The 13830-nt window shown below is 36.0% G+C and overlaps 1 long non-coding RNA gene across 1 annotated transcript in view; it reads left to right on the forward strand.

Annotated features, from left to right (window-relative positions):
* Positions 1–13626, forward strand: part of LOC131367681 (uncharacterized) — a 49148-nt gene extending 35522 nt beyond the window's left edge. The window contains exons 2-3 of the long non-coding RNA XR_009206957.1: positions 4555–4596; positions 12556–13626. This is a non-coding gene — a long non-coding RNA (uncharacterized LOC131367681). The remainder of the gene's footprint in view (positions 1–4554; positions 4597–12555) is intronic.
* Positions 13627–13830: the final 204 nt, after the last annotated feature.

Consider the following 13830-nt stretch of genomic DNA (forward strand, 5'->3'; position numbering starts at 1 on the left):
ATAATTTTTTTAATTAAAAATAATTTATTGTTCAATTGCACATTTAATTTTTTTTTATTATTTATAAAACATGCATACATACATTTTTACTGTAAGAAAAAAAAAATCTAATCCATTCCTTTGCCCCTCGCTCTTCTCTTCCTGCTCTACAGGATCTTTATCTGTAAAGTAAAGTTTAAAGGAGTAGCAGAGAGTTCGGGTTATTGCTTTTTAAATGAACCCGATGCTGTTCCTCGCATCACATTACTGATATAAATGCACTGATCTCCTCTGACTTTCCTCTCCATTCACATCAGGGCAGATCCTGTTTATGTGCAGAAAAGCCTCTCTCTCTCTCTCTCTCTCGCTCTCTCTCTCTCACTCTCACACTTTCTTCACGCCCTCACGTCTGCGTATTAACGGGATAAAATCTCCGCTGCGAATTCGTTGGCTAGAAAGCAATTAACGTTGTGCTCTGTGTGTCGATCAGCATTCGGCTCACAACAGGGAATATAATTAAAGGGAAATACAGGCGGAATTCATACTACGTGCTTTTGGAAAAGGCCAAGCTAAAGCTTTTGTGGGTTTAAAAAAAACAAAACACCAAGTACAGAGCTTGGATGCTGGCAAAAATGTTGTCAACTAATTTTTTATTTTTATTTTCAAGGGTTTTTGGAAGCGTTTAAAGGATCTGGAGCTGTTTTTAAAAAAGTGCTGTTATTTTTCTTAGCGAGCCTTGCCCTTTTATTAGCATTGGCAAGAAAATACACCGTTATCACCCAGAGATAATAACGTAAAGGAGAAGAAGAAAAAAAACCCCCAATGTAATATCAGCACTGTATTGTTGAATCGGTTACACATAATTTATTGCATGAAAAACTCCAGCGGTTAAATGTGCAATTAGACTGAACAGTTACATCTCCAAAGCCAAGGAATGCAGCAGTTATGGGTGGGACGCCATTTATAAATTACCCCCAAACTCCCAGTTGTGTTGATTTACATTTAATCGCTCTTTAGCCAAATTTCCTAGAACTCTGAAACCCAGTGTTGGACGCACTTCTCGATGTGTGTGTGTGTGTGTGTGTGTGAAAGCATTTGAGCAGTGGGCGTGAAGCCTGATGCAGGTTGCTATGCCCGTTTCGAGCTCTTCCCCTAAAAGGACCCCCACTTTTTCCCCTCATTGCTTCAACCCACAGCCTCAAATCCAGCAGCTGCCGCCAACAAGCCGTGCTAAAATAGTGACCGTGTTTAGTCTGGCACGATGAGCAGGCAATTGATTGGCAGCCGGGGTCAAACAATGTCACTTTCTTGGCTCCTCTCCCAGGCAAATCTCTGCTTGTTAGGTTTGTGGTATCAGGTCACTTTTTTAAAGAGAAGGGAGTTTTGACCGTAGACCCTTCACCGTGTTCACCTATGGTTTTGGAGACGGGCAAAAACATCCATCAGTCTGATTAGAAATTCAGAGGGTCAAAGGGTGAACTGGTGATCTTCACACGTTCATGACTTATTCATACAGCAGATAAACTGAGGAAGACAGAATGATTGACAGATGTGCAGATGTTTCCAGCTCTCTGATATTAACTGTAAGCCCCGCCCCATTCCCTCAGCTCATGTTACTTATCTTAACTCTTACCCAGTGCTCTTGTCTCAACTTTTTTCAGCTTGAAAAATGCATGTTTTATATATATATACATATATATATATATATATATATATATATATATATTTACATTGACATTGACTCTTCTTCAGCAGGTCTGTGAATTGACTTGGACATATTTAGCCTTTTAAAATGACATTCAATGATTATTACTGTTTCTCACTATAATTTCACACCAAAATGTTGTCTATCTCAACAATTTAACATTTTCTACAAGGTTCATTTGCCTTACTGTGCTCTATTCTTCTTTAAGTTAGCCCATTAAATGCATTGCATGCTAACTAGCATCAATGCTAATCAGATAAGGACTTTACATAAAAGCAGGTTTGTAAAAATGTAAGTGGAATTCTTAAAAATAAATAAATAAATTTACTTGAATAAATTAGAAAATAAATATAAGATGTTATCTTTAAGACCAGGAAAAAATACATATTCAGTCAGACTGGTGGAATCTGGATCCATCATATAAACTATCCAGCTACATGCATGCATACACACACACACACACACACACACACCTGACCTCTAATACACCTGTTTCTTTGTCTGATGTGATGGGAATCGGACACAGGAGCTGGAGCAGGGAACAGACAGCTGTAGATACGGACAGTTATGAATTTGGGATTAATTTTAGTGCCATGATTTATGATATACAGTAGTTTTCCGTTACTCAGGAGCTGTGTGTATCTCCAAAAAACTTTCAAACATTCCGCAAACATTCCTTAGTTCACAACATTAAAAAAGTAGAATATAACATTAATATAATAGGATATAAAAGAATCTAAAATCTACTTTTTGGATTAGATTACATAGAATTAATTAATGCAAAAAAGTTTTTTTTTTAACCATAAAGCAAAAATTAGCTAATTCTTTATGCAAACTTAACACATATGTGAATAAAAACTTTTGTTTTATTACATGTAGAAAATATGGTTTTCCTTTTCACATACACATTACAAAAAATAAATAAAAATAAATAAATAAATAATAAAAAAAATTTAAAAAATAAATAAAAAATAAATAATGTAGAAAATGTAGGGAAAAAATACTTGTAAAAAAATTATAATAATAATAATAATAATAAAAATAATAATAATCCTTTGATTTATAGCTTAACAGTTCTGTTTGACTCTGTAATTTATGTTCTTTATGTTCTTATTTGACAGTACCGTTGCTAAATCTAGAGCTTTTTCAGGTCTTAACACTGTCGTCATCTCCTTTTTCAGATACAGATAGAGATATATAAGATCAGGAGAGACAGATGTGCACTTTTTCCAGTCCCGTTCAGACACAGCAGGTCAATAAATTGCATTTAGAGTGAAAGGAAATAAAAAAAACGAGTCCTGAAACAGTTCACATGAACCCATTAACCCAGTTGTCAATCCAGACCTTGGCCTACGTATACCTTTTTCTCAATTTGTCATGAAGAGCTCCAAACTTTTTTTTTTTTTCCCTCTTGCTCATGGCTATGAGCCAGACAGATTTGGAAAAGACTGATGCATCTTCCAGATTTTTCATTTTTGCATGTGCGTGTGACTTTAATAGGATTCAGATCTTGCCGAGTCTTTTAACTGGGTGAAATGCGATGGAGTGCGCGAGTCCTGTCATATGTTTGAGTAATTGTTCTGAACCGAGTGACTCTGCAGCGTTTCTAACACTGCCCTGTGGCTGAAGAGCGCACCAGTTCTTCTCTTTTAAGACAAAAGTTCGGCATATTTTAGTTTAGAGAAAAAAAATCGAATTAGGAAATTAGATTATTTGCTGCTGGCAAGTGGATTGTATGGATTTTTTTGTGGAATTGAGCACAACAGCACTGAAAATAGTCATAAACAAAGACAATGGCTTTAAAAAAGGCAATGGGGCTGATTTCTTTCTAGCCCAGAGAGTAGAATTATGCAGATTATCAGTCACGGACACGTCAGGGGATTACAGATTTGTTCTCCATTTAGGCAAATACCATTCACACACACACACACACACACACACACACACACAGATGAACAAATGCAAACTTTTGGAAATAACCCTGTTAAAAAAAAACAAAATACAGAATAGTATCTCCAGCCTCAAATCCACTTCTGACAGCGTTACACGTATTATTTTTCATAGCAAACGAAAAATAAATAAACAAGTGAAAGCTAGCATACAACAGCTACACTAGCATGATTCTCTTTAAATACGCTTAGAAACGCTAGCATAAAAAAGTCGTACTAGCATACTTTCCTACAAATTTACAAATGCTAGCTACACTCGTGCTTTAAAGTATTTAGCATATCAAAACACATTAGTATACTTCCAGAGTATATCCAGTAGAACAAGTTTTAAACTGCTTCTGGACGGACGCGCAACTTAGCTGGCATTTGCTTCAGTTCGATAGATAGATAGATAGATAGATAGATAGATAGATAGATAGATAGATAGATAGATAGATAGATAGATAGATAGATAATATAATCTATTATAATGCTGAAAATATGTAGCAGAATCTAAAGGGTGGAGCAGAATACAGGCAGTGAAGTGTTAGTGAGACTTAAGTGTCCAAGCGCTATATCCAAACTAAACTCTATAAAAACACTACATTAGTAAATAAATAAATATACTACATTAGTGTTAGTAGTAAACATGGGATTAAATGGACTGGGAACATCATGAACCAGGCAGATCTGAGATCAGTGTGAGAGTTTAGTGAGATGTTTCCGGAAACTTTAGAAATGTTTGAGAGAATGGTGGTGTTCCGTATGTTCTGTCTTTTAATATGAGGTATCTGTGAGACCGGAGACTTAAGCAGAAATTATTTTATTTATTTATTTATTTATTTAATTTTTCTTTTTAGGGAGAACTAAAGTAAATAATAAAGAGATCGAAACTGGTTTGTTAAATTTTAATTTTTAATTTTAATTTTTTTTTTTTTTCAGGTTGAAGAGATGATAAAGAGACCAAGGCGAGATTGTGATAAGGTAAGTGATGATCCTTTTTCGATCGATTATTTATGCTTGTATGACTTCGATATCATTTTATACAATTGAATTTGATAAGCTGATTCATCCACTGCTGATCTTGATGGTTGTGTTGAATTTCAGCTGAATTTTTTGTTCTCTAATAACTCTAGTAAAGTGATATTTAGTATATGCTGCTCTTATGCTAGCAACGTTAATCATACATTTATAGTTAGATATTATTTCATATTAAGAGATTCAAAATATTCAACATTTTTCTTGATAGAAATTGAGCAGGCTCTGTAGAGACAATAAGAATAAGATGGCAGGAAAGGGGGCGGGGCTTCCAGGGTATGTCAGTTAGAGGCAATGGCCGTGTCCCAAACGATGTTCTACACACTTTCACTATGCACTATGTACCCTAGCGTATAGTGTATTAATTTTAAAAGGGTCAAATCGTCACAAATGCAACAAAAAGCGTTAAAGCAATAAAGTCAATCTCACATAACGTGATGCTGCATAATAGCTTAGTAATTTTTAAATTGTTAAAATAAAGTGAACAACGTGAGCGAAATTAAAAGATGACAATAAGACATCTCTTCCACCGGCATGTCGTCAGCCATCTTGAAAATGTTTTCTCAACCAGCGTCAGGGTCTAGTAGCCCCGCCTCTTTTTCCTCTACATAAGCAAAGCTGTGAGTGTTGATTGTATGAAGAGTCCAACATTCCACAGTTGAATAAGTGCATCATCTGAAGTTGGAATTTTCAGTGTGAACTCTATTTATACTCACACTATTTATAGTATATAATGGTAGAATAGTGCATTAGTACACAATTTGGATTAGGACACACCCTCAGAGATCCTGCACAAAATACATAGGTCTGGTAATAAATATATACAATTATAGTCAAGTTATCCATCCATCAATTTTCTATACCCGCTTTATTCCTAATTAGGGTCACAGGGATCTGCTGAAGCCTATCCCAGCGCACATTGGGCGAAAGGCAGGGGTACAACCCTGGACAGGTCGCTAGTCCATCACAGGGCTAGTTAAGTTATAGTTCAGGTTAATGTATATCACACACAAACATAAACACACTATTCTATCACACAAGCGTACTATCTCTATTCGAATCCAAGCGTCTGACCCACGATAACATCGTATCTCATCTCTTATCTCTCTGCCAGTTCTCACTGGGCTTCACATTCGATCTCTTTAAAACAACTTTTCAATCAGATTTTTGAATCTGAAGTCAGTGAGGAGCCACTTGTCATTAACCCGTAGATCCGATCTTGTGGTACAGTTTAACTGCACAAGCTCGTCTCTATGGGTCTCTGTCTCTGTGGTAGACCAGCATCTGGCTCTTTAAAACCAGTTCAGTTACAGTATTTACATGAACGCTCAGCCTTCTTGAGATCACGAAACGAGTAACGATATATTGACTTTCCAGTCTGATCTTTTCAGATATTTGTGTAGCTGCACTTCTACTGTACAGAGAGCGATGGTGAGTGAAGTGTGTGTATCCGGGTTGAGGTAGTAGGTTGTATGGTTTCGAATGATACCTTGGGAGTTAACTGTACAACCTTCTAGCTTTCCTTGGAGCTCACTAACGTCATCGAAGGAGAAAGAGGAAAAACTGTGTTGCATTTTTTGATTCGTGGTTATGAGTGTGCAAAACTAATAGGGTTTGTTATGAATTTCTTCCGATATTCAGATGTAGTGTCTTCAAATCTAAGCTTTCACGTCGAGTTCGTGTGCAGGATGCTGATTATACTACAGCGCTGTTAAATGCTTGATTCTGATTGGCTAGCGCAGACATTTTCAGACACAGGGAAATGAAAACAAAGAAAAAGAAGTTACTTGCTGGCAATGTGATGCTGTAGTTCTTCTCTTGATTATTAATCCTTAACCCTCTTGACCACTACACTGGCATTCCATTGCACCAGCAGAACGGAAATGGACTTAAGGGACGTTTTCAATCAGTATAAAGAAATGAATGATGTTCTGGCTGTGAGTCTGATATAAAATGAGTCAGGGCTCTGTTGGAGTTCAGTGTGTTTTAGACGTGTGTTTTTCCCTCTTTTGGAGAACCTTACACTGAATTTTACTGGTAGAAGATCAAATCTGAGCTGCTTTTTAGATGAACAAACACCGGGAGCATCTCAGAGATCAGAAATGGGTTTGATATCGACATTTACTGTGAAGATACTGACATTTGTGTGGAAAAAAAATAACCGTTTTGGTTTATTTGGGACTTTTCTATGAATATATCAACTCCTAGCAGGCTAAAAACAGAAATATTTCTATTACTACAAATTCTTAAAGTCTTGACAGTCTACTTTCATATGAGCTTCATATTAATCACCACTGCGGAGTGGAACATGACAAAGACACTCAATGTTGAACATGGACACAAGTAAACAGGAGCAAACTCCATTTTTTGGCCTCTGGAGTTAAATATGTCCAGATGGTATTGAAATATTTCTACAAGCATGAGTAAGCAAAAGCAGACCTTATACCAAATAGAAACATCAGCATCGATATATATCTATACCTATATATATATATATATATATATATATATATATATATATATATATATATATATATATATATATATAAAAATGTAAATGAAATAGAAAATTTCCTGATTAGATCTTATTAAAAGATTAATTTAAAAAAAAAAAAAGGCTTGACATATATTGTAAATATTCAGTCATTCAGTTCCTAAAGCTCTTCAGCTCTTTGTTTTCTTGACACATTTGTCCTTTATCACTGAATCTTGCCCAGTTTGGAATAAGACCCTATAGGCGCTCTTATATAAAGGACGTTTAAGCTCGTTTGTTCAGATGAGTCGCTTTGCTTTTACTTTTATAAGTGAGATGTTTGGGCGGCTCTGAGGTGTCATTGATTTGTCTGGAGTGAGACCTTTCGCTGCTGTGTCAGAAAGCTTCACAGATCAATGCAGACTTGCCCTTTAACCTCTCAAATAAATCAATTGGATTGAGCTGGAGGGATCTTGGCTCAGTTGATAGAATGGCAGCAGGTTTAATGTGACCAGGCTGAACACTATTACGGCTTGAAGACTGACGTGACTGAAAGGGGTTTTTTTTTTTGTATAGAAAGGCACAGAGAAAAACGGTAGTTATTTTCATGGCTTCATCTCTCCATTGTTACTCTACACATGCTCTTAGACGTTTGTTTTCTGAAATCTCTGCAGCAGATGTTTGGATGTCACCTGCATAGTGCCAGAGTGTGCTGCAGTAACTGGAACTGCATGGCTGTGGTGGTTTTCCACTGACAGTCTGAAATAAAACACTTCAGAAGGTGCTGTTACAGGACAGTAATCAACGACAGGTACTATTGTGCAGATTAATGCCTTCAGATTTATCATTTCCCAGTAACAGCATGTCCGACAGTGGTGGTTAATATGAAGCTCATATTAAAGTAGACACTCAGGACTTTAAGAATTTGTAGTGTTCCAGAAATATTTCTGTTTTTAGCCTACTAGGGGTTAATATATTCATAGAAAAAAATTTTTAAGTAAATGTTGATATCTAATTTTAGATCTAATCAAGAAATTTTCTATTTAATTTTGCATTGAAGTTTTTTTTTTTTTTTTTTAAATATAGATATATTGATACCGGTGTTGCTATTAGGTATAAGGTCTGATACTGCATCTGCTTACTCATACTTGTAGAAATATTTCTGTTATGGACATATTTAATTGGCCAAAAAACAGAATTTCTTCCTGTTTTTGTTGTGTCCATGTTGATGACTGAATGTCTTTGTCATGTTCCACTCCACAGTGGTGGTTAATATGAAGCTCATATAAAAGTAGACACTGAGGACTTTAAGAATTTGTAGTGTTCCAGAAATATTTCTGTTTTCAGCCTTCTAGAGTTTAATAGAAAAGTTAGAAAAGTTCCAAAATGACCCAAAAATGGTTAGTTTTTTCCACAGTAAATTTGCTCTTTCCAAGTAAATGTTGATATCAAACCCAATTCTGCTCTCTGAGATGCTCCAAGTGCTTGTTCATCTAAAAAGCAGCTGAAATTTGATCTTCAACCAGTAAAATCCTGTGTAAGGTTCTCCAACAGAGGGAAAAACACACGTCTAAAACACACTGAAAGCCAACAGACTCGTTTTAGATCAGACTCACAGCCTGAACATCATTCATTTCTTTATACTGATTGAAAACCTCCCAGAAGTCCATTTCTATTCTGCTGGAGGCAAGGAAGACCAGTGTCCAGGTAAAAACACCAGTGTACTCTGGTTATTTTTTTGTTTTGTTTTGTTTTCCCATATGTCTCGGTTATACTTTAGCTCCTGCCTCCATCCCTGTCATATCATTGGTTGGCTCTTCAAATGTGTTCGCCTGCTCTGTGTTTATCCTTTCATTAGTTTGTCGATTTATATGCTGTTGTTTCTGTGTTTGGTTGCGAGGGTCTTACCATGTATTTAAAACAATAACAATTGTGTTAGAACAAGCACCTGAGCTTAGCTGATGAACTGCCACATTTTTGACCAATCAGAATTGAGAATTTAATAGCTATGTGTTATAATAGAAAAAAGAAAAAAAGAACACACACACACACACCACCCAATAGTTTTATTTGTTACTCAAGTAACTCATGAAATACGCAGCCCCTGTATATATGGACCGAATATCTTATATTTTATTTTATATTTTGTGTCACCCAAATGAGGATGAGGTTCCATTCTGAGTCTGGTTCCTCTCAAGGTTTCTTCCTCTTACCATCTAAGGGAGTTTTTCCTCACAGTCACCTCAGGCTTGCTCGTTAGGGATAAATACAAATAAACTTCAGTATATAGTCCAATATTAATCTTGAACCTTTTGTTCTATATCTATTAGGTTCTGTAAAGCTGCTGTGAGACAATATCCATGGTTAAAAGGGCTATACAAATAAAATCGAATTAAATTATTTCACGTTTAAAAACATTAGCAAGCAAATGGATAAATCTGGATATTCAACAGAATGACAAAACCTCAGAACTGGTTGATTCTAAGGATCAAGAAGGTTATAAGTAAAAGCAGATATCATGATAGCTAATTTCACTTTAAAGCAGGGAAGTAAGCATTGTTTTAAAAATACAAATAAGCACATTGTCGATTATTGACTTTATTCCCTTGCCAGACCTACCGCAGAATCCAGGACTGTTGTTCCTGCAGCACTGAGGTGGTCCTGAGGAGGTTCACTACTGCCTTAGTGAAATTTAATAGCTCTGGTTAAGAGAAAAGAAAGAAGCAGGAGAGATCTGACATTTTACTAAGCTTACCTGGAACATTTTTCAGTAACACTTTACTTAATTAATGCTTAATTACTACTTATTAACCAAGTTATTACTTTTACGATTACCATTAACTCTACTACCTCAAGTCTAGTAACTAATTTTACATTAAATTGCTTCAAGTCTCCTTAATTAATGCTTACTATCTCTTTATTAATTACTCTTAAATGGAATGCTGGTGAAAGACTCATCAATTCAGTGCAATTTTATTTGAATAGCACTTTTAACAACAGACATTATCGCAAAGCAGCTTCCTGAACATAAGGAATATAATACAAAAAGTTCGATATTAGACAAAAGGTTAAGATTAATATTAGAGTTATATTTAAATTTATTTGTATTAATCCCTAGTTAGTGAGCCTGAGGAGACTGTGACGAGGAAAATCTCCCTTAGCCAGTAAGAGGAAGAAACCTTAAGAGGAACCAGACTCAGAAGGGAACCTCAGTCTCATTTGGTGTTAATAATTAGGTAATTAATCATAGATAGTAATCAGGTAAACTAAGATTACTTACTTAAATCATTGTGGTAACTAAATCAATTAAAGTTTTACATTTTTTGTTCTTAACTCGAGTCACAGCACACTGACCCACACATGATCTCAGACCTGGACCAAGATCATAATGATCTAATAAAACCATAAAGAAAAAAGTTGTATTAATGTCACAATATTTTAGTATAGCTATACTATATTTATGAACAATTACATAAAAATGTACAAATGGTATAGTAGTATGAGAGCAGGATTGAAAACTAATTGTTAAAGGGATATTAAGACGATGTCTTGTCAGTACTTTGTGTGTTTTATCCTCATTTACTTTCCTGCTTACACACTGCCGTGGTATTTAGTGTTACTCTTTTCCATTCTGTTACACACACACACACACACACACACACAATGCCATGAACTTTATGAAACTACAACAAGGAGGGTCACAAAATCTGTTTATTTTAGATATTCTGTGCGATGAGAGCCATATCAAATTGACAAATGAGCTTCTGATATCAGTACACAGCTGTTTAAGAAAAGCGACTGCTCCAGTTAATGACTTCAGCGTTTTCCGAAGCTTGTTTTTCAAGGCCGAATAGTTGTGGAAACGCTACAGAGTAATACAACTCAAGGGTGAACAGGCCTGCAGAGCTGAAATGTACATGATCCGATGAAGCATTAATGTATGAAGATGAGGGAAGAGATTTGCAGACATGGAGGCAGAGGCAATAATAGAGTTGATTGATTACAGCAACTAGTTTAAAGCTCATATTGATTTCATTTGCTTTAATATTCCCTTTGGCCCTGTGGAGACTTCAGTGTGTGTGCAGGCTGGAGGAAAATGAACTTGGACTTGAGTTATGTCACATGGCGTCGTGAAAATTACACACTGACATTTAGAGGACTGTATATGCTGGGGACCTCAGGGACAAATGAAACGGAGGATTAATTGAATCGTACAAGCTAAATAAATTCCGTCCATGTTTAAAGCGAGAGTGTTTTGCACTAAGAACGTCAAATATTTCGTTTGCTTTTTTCTTCCTCTTTTTTCCCCTAAAATCAAAGGTAAAAACAAATGCTGTATGGTTTTTTCATTATTTTCCAATAATCAATCCCTTCAGGATTTTTTGATTTTTTTTGATCACAGAAATTTCGCAGGAAATTGTTCACAGATTTTTCCACAGATTTGGGTTGAGACATCATCCGATCACGAATTCAACCAAAACCCTTCCAATTCATGTGTGAAAAAAAACTTTAGCACAGCATTTATAGAAAGTCATTACATGTGTCTTCACAGATAGATGTTTAAGTGATTTTCCACAACAACTCAAAAATTCAGCCAAAAAACTCCTGACATGTTTTATTCCTCTTATACCACAGAAATTTACACAATTTTATTGAATTCAAAATGGCAATACTTTTGATCCATATATATAAATTTACATTTAATGTTGGGGAACATCCACAGTACAAGCTAGTTCCCATTATTGCTTACATTTATGCCACTTGGCAGGCACCCTTACATTTTATGTCATTTTTATACAACTGAGTAATGGAGGATTAAGGGCCTTGCTCAGGGGCCCAGCAGTGGCAGCTTCGTGGACCTAGGATTCAAACTCACAACCTTCTGACCAGTAGACCAACACCTTAACCACTAAGCTGCCACATGCTCTTCCAAGAGCTACAATCAGTTCTCCAAATGTATGAGGAAATGTATTTTAGTTATACATTTTCCATAGCAAATAGAATCAGGATTAAAATGCTAAGCTACATGTGTTACATTTCCTATTTGTTTATGTAGAAGACACTTTTATCCAGTACGATGCAAACAAAAATGCAAACAGAAAATAGTCAGATGCTAATTTACACATGGGTCTAAGTGAGATCCAAAGAGCAATCAGGAATGAAAGAAAAGTTCATGAATCAATGACTAGCAAAAGTAATACAAAAGCTACTCAATGCAAAAGAAGCAGAGAGAAAGTTAGAAAGTTATCCTGGATCCTGTCACAGCTTTAACCTCGTTCTGCAACTGAAGAAGTCAGATCTCGCATGATGAACAGAAGAACATGGCAGGAGCTCGAAGGTTCAAGACCTGAGCTAGCACAGAGGTGTAGTTTTGAAACGTGCATAGATAATGTAGCGCACGGCCTTTTGAATTTTTCTTCTATCTGCAACAGGAAGCCAGCGGAATGACCTCGGTTCCTCGGTAGGGGGTACACACGAGAGATCTTTGGGAAGTTATACTGTAACCCAGGCGAGCTTCAAGAAATGTTCTGAAAGCTCTGTGGAGAAGAAATCTGCAAAATAGAGCTGAAGTAGTCGAGAAAAGGAATACCTCAAGCTTTGCTGACAAGTTGAAAAGGACACGTGCAGTCAGAAAAGTTCAGAATCTTGTGAATCATGTTACGAAAAGAAGCCTGCAGGATGTGACTGGAGAAGTTTCTAAAGAAAATAACGCAACAGAGTACGAGAATCTGTAACTTTTTTTTAATTAATGTAGGAAAATAAAAAGGAAACTGGGAAATGACTGGGTAAGAGACTCCAACAGGGTTAGCTGGAAGATGAAGACAAAGATGAAGAAGAAGAAGAAGAAGAAGAAGAACTTTCTGCTCATAAAAATAAAATAAATGTGGTCAGACAAATGTAAGAAAAAACCTTAAGTATAGTTTACATAAAAATATGATATTTCTCAACAAAATGTGATTTTGTCTTTTATACTAAACTGAATTTAAAGACGTTTCTAATGACTATAAGATGTCGAGCGAGCGTGATGGATTCACGTGGTATTAACGTAAAGCAGTTAGAGTGTGAAATCTCAGCAGGATGTTGGTGCTGATGTGAGCTAGAGAATAACTACAGTGTTCCATTCAGGGGATTAAAACATGTCTGGTAGGACAGTGCAGTGGGGATGAGTCTGCTACTAAACCCCAGTGTTAGGGGTTTGATTCTCAGCTCAGGTGTGAACTCCGGGATTGAATTTCAAAATCTATTTTCTAATAGTGTATGAGAAGTAACATATTTCATAACAACTCACTAAAGTCAATCAAGCGGTTGTGTTTAGTTTCATCATTTGTGAGTAAATGCGATGAATCTTTATTAAACGCACACTCTGTGTATTGATATAAACCTGTTCAATATAAAATCTTTTCAATATCCTTCTGACCAATCAGAATGGAGAATTCAGCAGCAGTGTGGTGAAAGTCTAGACTGAAAATGGTTCAGTACGTGCAGTCTGTACTCAGACAAACCCAAGGATAAAGCTACCAGATAACCAAATAACCAAACTTAAATATGATTATTAGATATCAGCTGTAATCAGGTCTCATAATTAACACGGGAAAACCTGTCATTTAGACGTCCTCTCTTTAGAGCTGAGAATCTGTGTGATTGTCAAAAAGCAGAATATACGTTGAGAAAGGACTCTTCATAGAAAAAAGCTGTTTAAAAAAAAA

This window comes from Hemibagrus wyckioides, linkage group LG17, assembly GCF_019097595.1.
Source record: "Hemibagrus wyckioides isolate EC202008001 linkage group LG17, SWU_Hwy_1.0, whole genome shotgun sequence".
NCBI classification, from domain to species: Eukaryota; Metazoa; Chordata; class Actinopteri; order Siluriformes; family Bagridae; genus Hemibagrus; species Hemibagrus wyckioides.